At 43.7% G+C, this 15,002-nt stretch overlaps 1 protein-coding gene across 1 annotated transcript in view; it reads right to left on the bottom strand.

Annotated features, from left to right (window-relative positions):
• Window positions 1-12,473, bottom strand: part of DPEP1 (dipeptidase 1) — a 43,173-nt gene extending 30,700 nt beyond the window's left edge. The window contains exon 1 of the mRNA XM_073605947.1: window positions 12,407-12,473. The gene's annotated coding sequence lies outside the window, so the exon portion shown is untranslated. The remainder of the gene's footprint in view (window positions 1-12,406) is intronic.
• Window positions 12,474-15,002: the final 2,529 nt, after the last annotated feature.

Raw genomic sequence — 15,002 nt, 5'->3', positions numbered from 1 at the left:
ATGGGCACTGATAGGTTGCACTGATGAGCACTGATAGGCAGCACTGAATGGCACTGATGAGGAGGCACTGATACGCAGCACTGATAGGTGGCACTGATGAGCACTGATAGGTGGCACTGTTAGGCACTGGCAGGCGGCACTGTTAGGCAGCACTGATAGGTGACACTGATGATGAGGCACTGATGGGCACTGATGGGTGGCACTGGTGGACACTTATTGGCAGCACTGGTGGGCACTGATAGGTGGCACTGATAAGTAGCACTGGTAGGTACCGAGGCAGGGATCGATGTCCCAGTAACAGAAGCCGGCTACTGGCTTTATTCTTTTCTCCTCACGCTGATCGTGAGGATGAACAAAAGCAGATCACCGGCTTCTGTTTACTTCCATGATCAGCTGTCATTGGCTGACAGCTGATCACATGGTAAAGGACCCACTGTGATTGGCTCTTTACCCTGTTCTGTGATCAGCCCGGCCCTGGAAGCCTGCGCTGCAGCCATCATTAGTGTTGGATAGAGTGAAGAGGGATTAGAACCCCTGTCAGGTTTTATTGCTGTCTGTGCCCCTATTAGGGAGAGTCCTGTTTACCATTATCATTGAAAGTAAAAGAAAATCCCAAATATTGGGTTATTATTATTAATATTATACAGGATTTATAGAGCACCAACAGTTTGCGCAGCGCTTTACAACATGAGGGCAGACAGTACAGTTACAATACAATTCAATACAGGAGGGATCAGAGGGCCCTGATCCTGAGAGCTTACAATCTAAGAGGGAGGGTCAAGTGATACAAAAGGTAATACCTGTGGGGGATGGGCTGATGGAGAAAATAAATGTACAGTTGTTAGGTGGATAGGTTTCTCTGAAGATATGAGTTCTTAGGGATGGACTAAAAGAAGACAGAGTAGGAGATGTGAGGACAGGATACATTGTTGGCGGTCAGAGAGTGAGGACAGGATACATTGTTGGTGGTCAGAGAGTGAGGACAGGATACATTGTTGGTGGTCAGAGAGTGAGGACAGGATACATTGTTGGTGGTCAGAGAGTGAGGACAGGATACATTGTTGGCGGTCAGAGAGTGAGGACAGGATACAATGTTGGTGGTCAGAGAGTGAGGACAGGATACATTGTTGGCGGTCAGAGAGTGAGGACAGGATACAATGTTGGCGGTCAGAGAGTGAGGACAGGATACATTGTTGGCGGTCAGAGAGTGAGGACAGGATACATTGTTGGTGGTTAGAGAGTGAGGACAGGATACATTGTTGGTGGTCAGAGAGTGAGGACAGGATACATTGTTGGTGGTCAGAGAGTGAGGACAGGATACATTGTTGGTGGTCAGAGGTTGAGGACAGGATACATTGTTGGCAGTCAGAGAGTGAGGACAGGATACATTGTTGGTGGTCAGAGAGTGAGGACAGGATACATTGTTGGTGGTCAGAGAGTGAGGACAGGATACATTGTTAGTGGTCAGAGAGTGAGGACAGGATACATTGTTGGGGGTCAGAGAGTGAGGACAGGATACATTGTTGGCGGTCAGAGAGTGAGGACAGGATACATTGTTGGTGGTCAGAGTGAGGAAAGGATACAATGTTGGCGGTCAGAGAGTGAGGACAGGATACATTGTTGGCAGTCAGAGAGTGAGGACAGGATACATTGTTGGTGGTCAGAGAGTGAGGACAGGATACATTGTTGGCAGTCAGAGAGTGAGGACAGGATACATTGTTGGTGGTCAGAGAGTGAGGACAGGATACATTGTTGGTGGTCAGAGAGTGAGGACAGGATACATTGTTAGTGGTCAGAGAGTGAGGACAGGATACATTGTTGGGGGTCAGAGAGTGAGGACAGGATACATTGTTGGCGGTCAGAGAGTGAGGACAGGATACATTGTTGGTGGTCAGAGTGAGGAAAGGATACAATGTTGGCGGTCAGAGAGTGAGGACAGGATACATTGTTGGCGGTCAGAGAGTGAGGACGGGATACAATGTTGGCTGCAGAAGACAATACCAGGCTAGGAAGATGTTACACCAGGCTGGTAGAGATCAATGCTCTTCCCCTAATTATCTGTGCTGGAAGGCTCTTGAAAGTCAACGCAGCAGCATTTTCTGGTTGAGAAATAAATCAATGTACGCATGTGAAGAGAGATAAAGTGGGGTGAGGGCGAGGAGTTCTAGGAGTTCTAAAGTCCTGCGGGGGGGGGGGGTCCCTGAAAATGCTGCTAGAGAACAGACATGCATGGAAGGAAATCAAACAGACAGAAGCACAAAGCCTGGGGGGGGGGATGGGGCCATCATGGTGGACATGAGTACAATAATGATAATACCAATGGAGGAGAGAAAGAAGAAGCCACAAACGAGGTGAATTGAATCGGGAGGATACAGAAAGGAAGGTTGTGCATGTTTCCTGAGAGAGGCTGAACAAATCCTCCAGTACCCCCCGATATAAACCTGGACGTGCCCTATCACATATAAGAAGGGTGAGCAGCACCTGTGGGCCGCTAGAACCTCTAGAACCTCTAGGACCTAGATGGATGCCTTGATATCCTGGTGCAGATGTGTTCCCGACTCTACTTGGTCTCTTCCTGATTGCAATCATCCAGGCAGTAAAGGAAGCCCAAAACATTATGCTCTCTCCATCGGGACTCACAGTTAGGATGAAACTTTTTTTTTTTGTTGTCCAAACCCAAATGATGAGTATGTTTAACAGAAAATCAATATTGGTTGCCTTTGTTCCCAGAACTTTGTTCCAAGAATACTATAGAACATACGGAGGGTTTTTCTATAGGATCAATGACAAGCAAGATAACACAATTGTTTTTTTTTTTTTAGTTCAATCTCAGTTTTCTTGTATCAAAAATATGATAGCAAACAATAAACCAATACAGATACGTACGAGGGTTGTAAGAGGAGCAAGTATAAAGATCAATAAGCTTCAAAAGAATAACATTATTCATCAACACATGAATATTGGAGCAAAGTCATCAGTTATCGTGGTAAGAATTAGGATGATATCTGGATACATTAGAACACGTAGTAAAGATGAAGAACGTTTAATCTGTGGGTTTAAATTTAATATACCAACCGATCAGTGTCTGCCACCCCTCTTCGCCAATTTCTACACTGGCTCCCGATCGCCGAGCAAATTAAATTCAAAATACTAACCACAACATACAAAGCCATTCACAACTCTGCCCCGAGCTACATCACCAATCTTGTCCCCAAATATCACCCAATACGTCCTCTCCGCTCTTCTCAAGACCTCCTACTCTCAAGCTCTCTCGTCTCCTCCTCCCATGCTCGTCTCCAGGATTTCTCCAGAGCCTCTCCCATCCTCTGGAGCTCCCTACCCCTAGGGAGCTCCAGAGGATGGGAGAGGCTCTGGAGGCTCTGGAGAAATCCTGGAGACGTGCATGGGAGGAGGAGACGAGAGAGCTTGAGAGTAGGAGGTCTTGAGAAGAGCGGAGAGGACGTATTGGGTGATATTTGGGGACAAGATTGGTGATGTAGCTCGGGGCAGAGTTGTGAATGGCTTTGTATGTTGGGGTTAGTATTTTGAATTTAATTTGCTCGGCGATCGGGAGCCAGTGCAGAAATTGGCGGAGAGGGGTGGCAGACACTAATCGGTTGGTATATTAAATTTAAACCCACAGATTAAACGTTCTTCATCTTTACTACGTGTTCTAATGTATCCAGATATCATCCTAATCCTTACCACGATAACTGATGACTTTGCTCCAATATTCATGTGTTGATGAATAATGTTATTCTTTTGAAGCTTATTGATCTGTCTGGCTATCCCCTACTCTTGCTGCCTTTAGGCAATTCCTGAAAACTCATCCCTTCAGGGAAGCCTATCACGTCTCCAACTAATCTCCTACCACTTCCATCAGCTCATCCCCCACAGTGACAACCTTTTGTACCACCTGCCCCATCCTATTAGATTGTAAGCTCTTCTGAGCAGGGCCCTCTTAATCCTCTTGTATTTTATTGTATTGTAACTGTATTATCTCCCTTTTATATTGTAAAGTGCTGCGTAAACTGTTGGCGCCATATAAATCCTGTATAATAATATTAATAATAGTATGCAGAGATATGTTGTAGGGAGCACTAAGGTGTAGAGCACATTTTTGACACTTTTTCTTATGACAAAAATAAGGAGTCAGGAAGAAGAACGGCAGGAAGAACAAGAATGCAAAGTGGAATCAAGAATCCAGAGAGAGAGAGAGAGAGAGAGAGAGAGAGAGAGAGAGAGAGAAAGAGGTTCTGTATACTCCGTCAAGATCCAGAAGAGGTATGTATGGGATCACCCGAGACCCAGGTGAGAAACTCGGATGAGTAGCAGAACACAAGGTCCAGGTTAGCGAGAACTATTCTTCTCTATTTGCCTCCTGTGCCAACAGCCGTTCAAGGTCTCTGATTCAAGTCAAGTTCCATGAACCACTCCCCAACTGAAGGTACGTTGGTTATCTTCCAATGGCGAGGTATGACCATTCTAGCTGTGGGTAAGAAATGGTGAAGGACATCTTTTTTAATGGATTTGAAGGATCCAGGAAGTATTGACAGGAGAACTACTTCAGGTGAGGGTTGTACGAAGCTTGCCATCAATTTGTAATAAAGGTCGAAGATATGCTGCCAGAAGGATCTAATAGGGTGGCATTCCCACCATATGTGGATCATGGTAGCCTTGGAGGAACCACAGCGCCAGCAAGTATCGGGTGTGGAATGATTAAAATGGTGCAAAACAGAGGGTCACTTATACCATCTGGTGGTCACTTTGAATCCCGTTTCTTGGTGCTTGGTAGCTAAGGAAAGTTTATGGGTAAAGGTGAAATATTTAAGCCAAGCAGAAGGGGGGATAGAATGATAGAGCTCAGCTTCCCAGACTTGGGCATAAGGGGTAGATCTGAAGATGACACCGACACAAGCACTGAGTATAATTGGGGGACTACATGTAGCTGGGGGTCCTCCTGCAAAAGCAGAGATTTGAATTCCGTTGGTTTAGCTTGCAGCTCTGAAAGGGAAGGGGAAGAACGTATATACGATAGGGCGTACCAATACTGTATCCATTGGAGTAAACTACCTACTGGTGGCACAGGTCATCGTTAAAGAAGGGTCTGCCCAAAGAATCTGAGCAAGTCTACTATGTTCTTGTTGGTTCCAATTCTGGAACCTCTATGTGTAAAAAGCTGGTGGAAAAGCCGGGGGCCCAAGAAAGGGAGTCATAGGGCCGTAAAGGATGATAAGTGAAGAGCAGAGTTTGTACGATCCCATAAGTGAATCGTCTGTCGGGTGACATCGGAAAGGATTGAGAGCCTGAGCCGGTTAATTAGTAAGGTCCAAGGAAGAGCGCGAAGATCTATAGGGTTTACTGTTCCTTTCCAAATGTTCCATGTATCCGTGTTGAGCTCTGCAGCGGCTCTACCAGACCATTCTGTCCTTAGACACTCTCACCAGGAATCCTCACCGATTGTTTTCTCTTACTGTTTCATTTAATTTTATTTCACTGTTTTGTTTTTCCATTTTATATGCAATATTCTTTGCTAAGAGTTTATCTCTTTTAATATTTCTTGTTATCCAATCTGTGTTTGACATAAGGTCAATATTTTGGTCTACTGAGGACCTATGGTACTTGTAATTGTCATCTATATTTTTATTATTTTGTGAATCTTTTGATTTTGTAATTCTCTTTCTCTTTAATAAAAATTTTTGATTGCAAAAAAAAAGAAGAAGAAGATCTATAGGGTTCAAGTGGTCCTCCAACTGGACCTATAACTTAGAGGAATGGTGATGGAACCAACCCAGGATTTGTGTGAATACTGCAGCTTTATAGAATAGGGCTATGTCTGGGACTCCTGCCCCGCCGGATGTTTTGGGAGAGACAGAGTTGCGAATCGAATTGTTTTTGACATATTGATTTATTGACACAGTGATTTACTAAAGTAAATAGGCAATTTCCTTTGCAAGGGAATCTTCCCTTAGCTTAGTAGATGTGATAAAATTGAAATGGGCAAAAATTACTGAATCACATACAAGGAAACTAAAAAAAAAAAAAAAAACACATTTTTGCTTGCACGTGATTGGCCAATAGAAGTCAGCAGAGCTTCGCCTCATTCACTAAGCTAAATGAAAATGTCCTTGCAAAGTGAACAACCTATTTGCCATTAGTAAATAAATTCTGTCATCACCTTCCAATTCAGAGCAAAATGGCAAGTTCTTTGCCTCCCCCCATCCCTTCCTGACCCACTGGTACTCACCTTTCCGGTGCTCCCCCACCTCTCCTTAAAGTGATTGTAAAGGTTTTTTTTTTTTAAATAACAAACATGTTATACTTACCTCCTCTGTGCAAGGGTTTTGCACAGAGCAGTCCAGATCCTCCTTTTCTGGGGTTTCCCCCGGCGGCGCTCCTGGTTCCTCCTCCTCATTGGGTGCCCCTGCGGAGAGCCGCTTTCCATTGGGGGCACTCCTGCGGGTGCGCTCCAGAGTCAATTGACACAGACAGCAGGACTTGGCCCCGCCCCCTAGCTTCCGCGTCACTGGATTTGATTGACAGCAGCCGGAGCCATTGGGAGCCAAGGGCCCGAGACAGCGGCTGGAGCTGCCGGGGTCATTCTCGTTGCTGGAAAGATCGGGTTCAGGTAAGTAAAAGGGGGGCACATGGGGGGCAGCTGCAGCACAGAAGGGTTTACAACTTCTTTAACCTTCTCCTATGTGACATTGTTGGGGTATAGCAGCCAATCACTAAGCCTGAGCACTGTCAAATGCATATGACTGAGGATCTGACACCAGCCAACCGGATGGAGTGGCAGGGGAGTAGCTGAGTTGAGTTGAATCTTAATATAGCGCGATCTTACCCCGAAGGGTCCGGACGCAAGTACCGGCAAGGTAAGTACAAGTGGGTTTTGGGGGTGGATTTGTAAAGAAGTTGTCACTGAATGGCGAACTGCTGATTGAGTAAAACATCCGACTCAGTTCATCCCCTTTTCAAGATATAATTATCCTTCATAACTTCTACCTATTTTTTCCCCATCAACGACCTTGATGTTCACCAAAGATAAGGTGATATAAAATGTTGTTTTGGCTCCTGCCAAATAAGACAGTCGTTAGTTATAATTGTGAGTTATAATTATATGACTCGGATGAAGAGCAGATCAAAGTTTCAGTGCCATTCGTGTAGAAATCCAGAAACCTTATAAAAGTTTACCTATATTCAGTCTAAGTGAAGAATGCCTTTTATGGACACCATTCCATGTCTTATCTACTGATTGGGTGTAATAAAAGTGCTTCTATAGAGTCTTTATTTCTATAACACAAATGTCATAATAAATGGATGCCGTATCTAAGTCATAACAATGTATCACGTTTTGTTCACGTGGCGTCTGGGCGGTTGAAGGATACAGCTTTGGCTCTGTTACAAAACCCCAAAGAGACCATCAGCTTGAGAAGATCATGTCCTATCAGTATACAATATGACCATATCCTCTTTATAGAGGCAATTAAAACATGAAAGTACAAGGGTTATGGTAATAGAGGATGTGTTTGTATCCAAGCGCTGATACAGAGAACATCATGGTGATAAGAACACGGTGACCCAACTAGGCTCTTCCTTCTAACAGTTTCCACTGTGGGTCCCAATTAGCCTTACTTAATGTGATGTCCACCTGAGATAAAATGTGCTAATTCTTACATAGATAATGTAAAAAAATAATTCTGCGCTGCCTAAAAAACAAAAGAAGCAGCTAACACAGCAATTGTGATATATGCATATAGAACAGACAAAAAAAAGAAAGTGTAGCGCTAATATTTGGGTACATAAAATTATCATAAAGGAAATGAACCCAATATTCATAAACACATATAAGTATATAGACATGATCAAAATATGATGAACCCAGTGATTAGAAGTCAGCTTTTGAAGAAAAGTCCAAGTGGATAAATCAATAAGTAGTAGGTGAAAAGTCCAACTTTATGTGAAATCTTGATAGTAAATAAGTGTGAATTTAAAGTGAGGAGATACCACCACCGTATGCTCTGGAGGCTTACCGGAACGTTTGAACACCAAAAGAACATACGTTCAATGGGTCAAACAGGCTTGTATAATGGAGAAGCTACTGAAGGCATGGAGTCCTCTGGAAGCTGTAACTAAAATCCATGACCGTCCGTGGACTGATGTGTCTCATAAAGAGACCCGATATACGTGGATAGCAGATTTAGAAGAGGAAGAACAAAAGGGGCACATAGCGTAATTCCGCAATTAACGAATAAAATTTAGTAAAAGTAAGAAAACACGCACATTTGAGTAGATAAAACAGTGCTGTAGGTAAGTAAAAAGGCGGCAATGGAGTCCTAGCCGACGCGTTTCGTCTCCTTAGACATCGTCGGGGGGGTCCCTCTATTGCGGCCGTCAAGATATACATAGACAATATGACCCCTGAGTTGAGAATCAAGTCCCCAATGTGTATAACAGTACTTCCGGTTTTAGGGCAAGATGGCCGACCGGCGTGCGTTCCAACCCTCACTGTGAACTATGTATATTAGTAAGACAGTGTTTCTGGTGGAAGTCATGCATTTCACGGTTCAAAGTAATATATATATATATATATATATATATATATATATATGGTAACTTCATAATATTATATAAAGAAGATGGCGGAAATGAATATATTAATGTCATAACGGTATAGATTGTGGAATGATACATCTAAGATAATACCACTCGAACGTACATACATAGGGTCATGTGATGAAGTCATGTGCCACAGCAACGTCCGCACGTTGCGGTCCAGGCATGACGCCGCGCACAGCGTCATGTGCTCTAGATACGCATAAAGATTGCAGACCGAGCACATCATCGCACAATGAGGTCATGCGCTCCAGCCAGATCGGAAGCTTGCGTTCCAACTAGTAGGAAGAATGGGCCATGGCGTGTAATAGGATCAGTAATTACATATTAAGAGTCCGAAAATGGGAAACTAAGTGTAAATGCTGCATAATTAGTAGGCAATGATGAGACTGTGAACTCAAAAGCATGTTCATTATAATATATTGAGACTAATTAGAAGCAATAAAAGTGTATTTAATCAATATAATGTAATTGATAGATAACACTTGTGAAGTGGATCCTCAAAGGGGTCAAAAACTAATAATTGACATATATAAAAAGGATGGTATACATAAACATAAAAATAAAAGTATACATAAATATAAATAAATATGAAAATGAAAATAAATATAAAAATGAGAGAGATATCCTGGTAAAAATAATTAAATTTCCCACATTTTGTCATGTTACAACCAAAAATGTAAATGTATTTTATTGGGATTTTATGTGATAGACCAACACAAAGTGTCACATAATTGTGAAGTGGAAGGAAAATGATAAATGATACAAATAAATATGTGAAACGTGTGGGGGAGGGGCATTTGTATGGCGCCCCCCGGAGTCAATACTTTGTAGAACCCCCTTTCTCTACAAGTCTTTTTGGGGGTGTCTCTACCAGCTTTGCACATCTAGAGAGGACATTTCTGCCCATTCTTCTTTGTAAAATATCTCAAGCTCTGTCAGATTGGATGGAGAGCGTCTGTGAACAGCAATTTTCAAGTCTTGCCACAGATTCTCAATGTGATTTAGGTCTGGACTGTGACTGGGCCATTCTAACACATGAATATGCTTTGATCTAAACCATTCCATTGTAGCTCTGGCTGGATGTTTCGGGTCGTTGTCCTGCTGGAAGGTGAACCTACGCCCCAGTCTCAAGTCTTTTGTAGACTCTAATGCCGCGAGCGGATTTTCCGTCGGAAAGAACTTGGAGGGTTTTTCCGACGGAATTCCGCTCAAGCTTGGCTTGCATACACACGGTCACACAAAAGTTCTCTGAACTTTCGACCGTCAAGAACGCGGTGACGTACAACACTACGACGAGCCGAGAAAATGAAGTTCAATGCTTCCGAGCATGCGTAGGAATTTTGCGCGTTGGAATTTGTAGAGACGATCGCATTTTCGGATAGGAACTTATTCCGACCAAAAAATAGAGAACCTGCTCTCAATCTTTTGCTGGCTGGAATTCCGCCAGCAAACGTCCGATGGAGCGTACACACGGTCGCATTTTCCGTCCAAAAGCTCTCATCGGTCTTTTGCTGGCTGAATTTCCGATCGTGAGTACGCGGCATAACAGGTTTAGTCTTCCGCCACAATTTCCCTTCCTATCTATTTACTAATTCCAGCAGCATGAGAATTAAAATAGTCAGTGTAGATTGAGAGTGTGAAGTTTCATTTTAAGGGTCATAGAATGTTGTGGTTTTTTTTTTTTTTGTATTTGTGGAAAACCTAATAAATACACCATTATAATTTCCCTTTAGGCAGAACTACCAACCAGATCCCTCACCTTGAATAAATCTTACATCATCATGTTGGATATATCCATGTTAGTTCTGGTCTTTTTGCACCAGTTTTAGGAAATCAGCCTTTAAGTCTGCGGGTCTCCTGATGCTGGAGGAGTCTACTCAACTTTTTTTGCCGCCCTAGGCCTGGGCCTTGTTGGCCTAGGTCAAGAAACAGCGCTGCGTATATGTATTCTGTTGTACACATATAGTTACATAGTTAGTCAGGTTGAAAAAAGACACAAGTCCATCTAGTTCAACCAAAAAAAAATATATATATATATATATAATAATGCAATCCCATATACACAATCCTACACCCACAGTTGATCCAGAGGAAGGCAAAGCATTCTCCAATTTGCTACAGCAGGGGAAAAATGTCCTTCCTGATCCCCTGAGAGGTAATCCGATTTTTCCTGGATCACCTTTACCTATAAATGTCAGTACCCAGTTATATTCTGTACATTTAGGAAAGAATCCAGACCTTTCTTAAAGCAATCTACTGAGCTGACCAGATCCACCTCTGGAGGGAGTCTATCCCACATTTTCACAGCTCTTACTGTGAAGAAACCTTTCCGTATTTGGAGATGAAATTTTTTTTCCTCTAGGCGTAAAGAGTGCCCCCTTGTCCTCTGTGATGACCTTAACGTGAATAACTCAACACCAAGTTCACTATATGGACCCCTTATATATTTATACTAGAAGATCATATCCCCCCTTATATATTTATACATGGTGATCATATCCCCCACTCAATCTCTTCTTCTCAAGAGAGAATAAATTCAGTTCCTCTAATCTTTCCTCATAGCTGAGCTCCTCCATGCCTCTTATCAGTTTGGTTGCCCTTCTCTGCACTTTCTCCAGTCCCCCAATATTCTTTTTGAGAACTTGAGCCCAAAACTGAACTGCGTATTCCAGATGAGGTCTTACTAATGATTTGTACAGATGATGTCTCTCTCTCTGGAGTCCATACCTCTCTTATACAAGAAAGGACTTTGCTCGCTTTGGAAACCGCAGCTTGGCATTGCATGTTATTATTAGGCTTATGATCTACCAGAACATCCAGATCCTTCTCCACCACTTTTCTTGCCAGGGCCGATTACCCTTAACAATCACCTGCTACACACGCCAGGTGCCAGGACTATGAGGCACTTATAAATGTGAGTGGAATTATTTGAATTTGTGTATTGAATAAGCCCGTTTTAATGGCATTGCGCATTGAAGGTTTTCCTTTGTCATTTCCATCCAGCCCTATGAGATATATCTTTGCATGAGACGTCATTTCAACAGGCTCCCTAGGGCAGTGATTCTCAACCAGGGTTCCTCCAAAAGGTTGCTATGGGGTTCCTTCAGCATTGGGCAATTTCTGCCTCTCAGATAAGTTCCCACTGAGACCATTGATCTTTTTAGTTATCTGTAAGGAGGTAATTCTTCCCAATGACCACAAGTGTAAGGACCATTCTTCCCACTGACCATCACACTATAGTATCATGAGTTGTAGATTTCTCATTTTTAGCAGGGGTTCCCCGAGACCAGAGAAGGGTTCTTCTGTGTCAAAAAGGTTGAGAAAGGCTGCCCTAGGGGTTTCCCCACATGCTTAGGAGACCATACTAGCGATAGTTGGTCAACATCCAGGGTGAGTGCACATCTATGTGGGGCACCCAGTCTGAACACCATTGCACAGGAGATGTCAATTCAAGAACAAGCACTTCATCACCTAATGGGACTTTATTCGTTTTGTTGTGTGTTATATTCATGTATACATGAATTTGATCTACCCTAAGCGCAGGGCAGGTTCTCCACCATTGATTCCCCCAGTTGTACTCCCCCTAGTATGTATGATGTATATTCTAAGCCCCCAAGTGCAGAACTTTACATTTATCAACATTAATCCTCATTTGCCACTTAGTTGCCCAATTAGACAGAGCATTGAGGTCGGCTAAAGTATATGTAGTATATTGTAGTATATATAGTCCAGTCTTTATTAGACCCCAATATAAGAATAAACTATGAAAATGACATAAAACACTCACTCTGTATCCTCTGAGACCTTGCTGATGTTCTTCACCTTGGTTGCTCTGCTACCTTCCCAAGTTGCCCAATATATATGTTTAGTATCTGGACCAATGAGGACGGGTGAGGAGACGGAGAACCTTTCAGCCATGCCTATTAAAGGGCACGGCGTCTATGAAGATCTACAGGCTCTACTAGGAGGTACCTATCTGTGTCCTCTCCAAGGTGCTGGATGGTTAACTGTTTTGCTTGATGTAGCTCAGAAAAAAAATTGGCAAGTGTGAAATAACTTTGTATGTCATATTGTGAAATACGGTGCCAGCCCTGAGAAGAGTTCTGTTAACTCCTGTTGCGACTTCAAAGTCTAAGGCCAGTTTCACCCGGGCTCCAGATTGTATAAGAGCCATCTGAACAGCAAGCTCTGTTGACGCTTTTAAAGTACCATTCAGCTCCAGTTTGTAAATGTTAAGCGCAGGATTTTAATAGGAGCGCTGATTGTCACTGTAAACAAGCTGCTAGCAGGATTCAGCACTTTTTGAAGCTTGTTGTAAGCCAGATAAAGCCTGCTAGCAGCTTGTTTAAAGTGACAATCAGCTCTCCCATTAGGATCTGTGCTCAACATTTACAAACTGGAACTGAATGGTACTTTAATATATTCAACAAAGCTTTCTGTTCACACTTCTCTTATACAAGCTGAAGCCCGTGTGAAACTGGCCCAGATGTATAAAGGCAAACTAGTCATTCCTAATGCTTGGCATAGACCAGGTGGTTCTGAACCACAACCCGCAGGCCAAATATGGCTGCAAGATCTTTGGGGACCCTAAAGTAGGGGGGACCCTGATATAAAGGAGACTTTGATATAAGGGGGCTCTTATGCAAGAGGGGACTCTGATGTAGCGGGAAATCTGATATAGCGGGGACCCTGATGTAAGTGAGGACTCTGATGTGAGTGAGGACTATGATGGGCTTAAGTTTAAAGTGATATTAACCACTTGACCTCCGGAAGATTTACCCCCTTTTGTGACCAGGCCATTTTTTGCGATACGGCACTACGTTACTTTCACTGACATTTACGTGGTCATACAACGCTGTACCCAAATAAAATGTATGTCCTTTTTTCCCTCACAAATTGAGCTTTATTTTTGTTGTATTTCATCACCTCTGAGGTTTTTATTCTCTTGCAGTGAAAAAAAAACAACATTTGTTACTTTCTGCTATAAAACATCCAATAAGAGAATTCAAAAAAATCAAATTTCTTCATTAGTTTAGGCCAATATGTATTCTGCTACTTATTTTTGGTAAAAAATCCCAATAAGCGTTTATTGATTGGTTTGCGCAGAACATATCACATCTACAAACTATGGCAGCCCTCAAAATTTCCACTTGTCTGCTCGCATTTGGCGAGGGGAAATTAGCGGAGGGCGAGTGTGGAGCGGGGGTGGACTGGGCCGACAGTTTCCTGGCTGATCACTTCTGGCAGAAGTAACTTTTTTTTACAGGGCATCAGAGCGGCCCGGGAGGCGATTGTCTCCCTGCCACCCCACCCCCCAGGCCACTCTGATGTCCTATAAAAAAGGCGGCACCACTTCTGCCAGTAGTGATCAGCCAGGAAACTGTCTGGAGGAGCGCCGGCCGGATCACACAGAGCGGGGATCTTCCGCTGTGACACAGTTGGATATGAAACGCCGGCCGCTGTCAAAGTCCCGCCTCCTGGACTGGCTCCTATGATAGACAGCACGCTGGTCCAATGTCGGTCCAGGAGGCGGGACTTTGTTTGACAGCGGCTGGCTTTTCATCTGCAAGCTCTGTTACAGTGGAAGATCCCCGTTCTGTGTGATGCGGCTAGCAATCCTCACGATTCCTCTTTGTGATCCCTGCTGCATTGATGAGCACTGATAGGCTGCACTTATGGGCACTGATGAGGCTGCATTGGTGGGCACTGATAGGCTGCACTGATAGGCTGCATTGGTGGGCACTGATAGGCTGCACTTATAGGCACTGATACGCTACACTGATGGACACTGATAGGCTGCACTTATAGGCACTGATACGCTACACTGATGGACACTGATAGGCTGCACTTATGGGCACTGATGAGGATGCATTGATGAGCACTGATAGGCTGCACTGATAGGCTGCATTGGTGGGCACTGATAGGCTGCATTGGTGGGCACTGATAGGCTGCACTTATAGGCACTGATACGCTACACTGATGGACACTGATAGGCTGCACTTATAGGCACTGATAGGCTACACTGATGGACACTGATAGGCTGCACTTATAGGCACTGATACGCTACACTGATGGACACTGATAGGCTGCACTTATGGGCACTGATGAGGATGCATTGATGAGCACTGATAGGCTGCACTGATAGGCTGCATTGGTGGGCACTGATAGGCTGCATTGGTGGGCACTGATAGGCTGCACTTATAGGCACTGATACGCTACACTGATGGACACTGATAGGCTGCACTTATGGGCACTGATGAGGCTGCATTGATGAGCACTGATAGGCTGCACTGATAGGCTACATTGGTGGGCACTGATAGGCTGCATTGGTGGGCACTGATAGGCTGCACTGATAGGCTGCATTGGTGGGCACTGATAGGCGG

The sequence above is a fragment of the Aquarana catesbeiana genome, linkage group LG11 (genome assembly GCF_042186555.1).
Source record: "Aquarana catesbeiana isolate 2022-GZ linkage group LG11, ASM4218655v1, whole genome shotgun sequence".
Classification (NCBI taxonomy): domain Eukaryota; kingdom Metazoa; phylum Chordata; class Amphibia; order Anura; family Ranidae; genus Aquarana; species Aquarana catesbeiana.
Note: the sequence above shows the minus strand (reverse complement) of the source record. Positions and strands in the feature narration are given on the sequence as shown.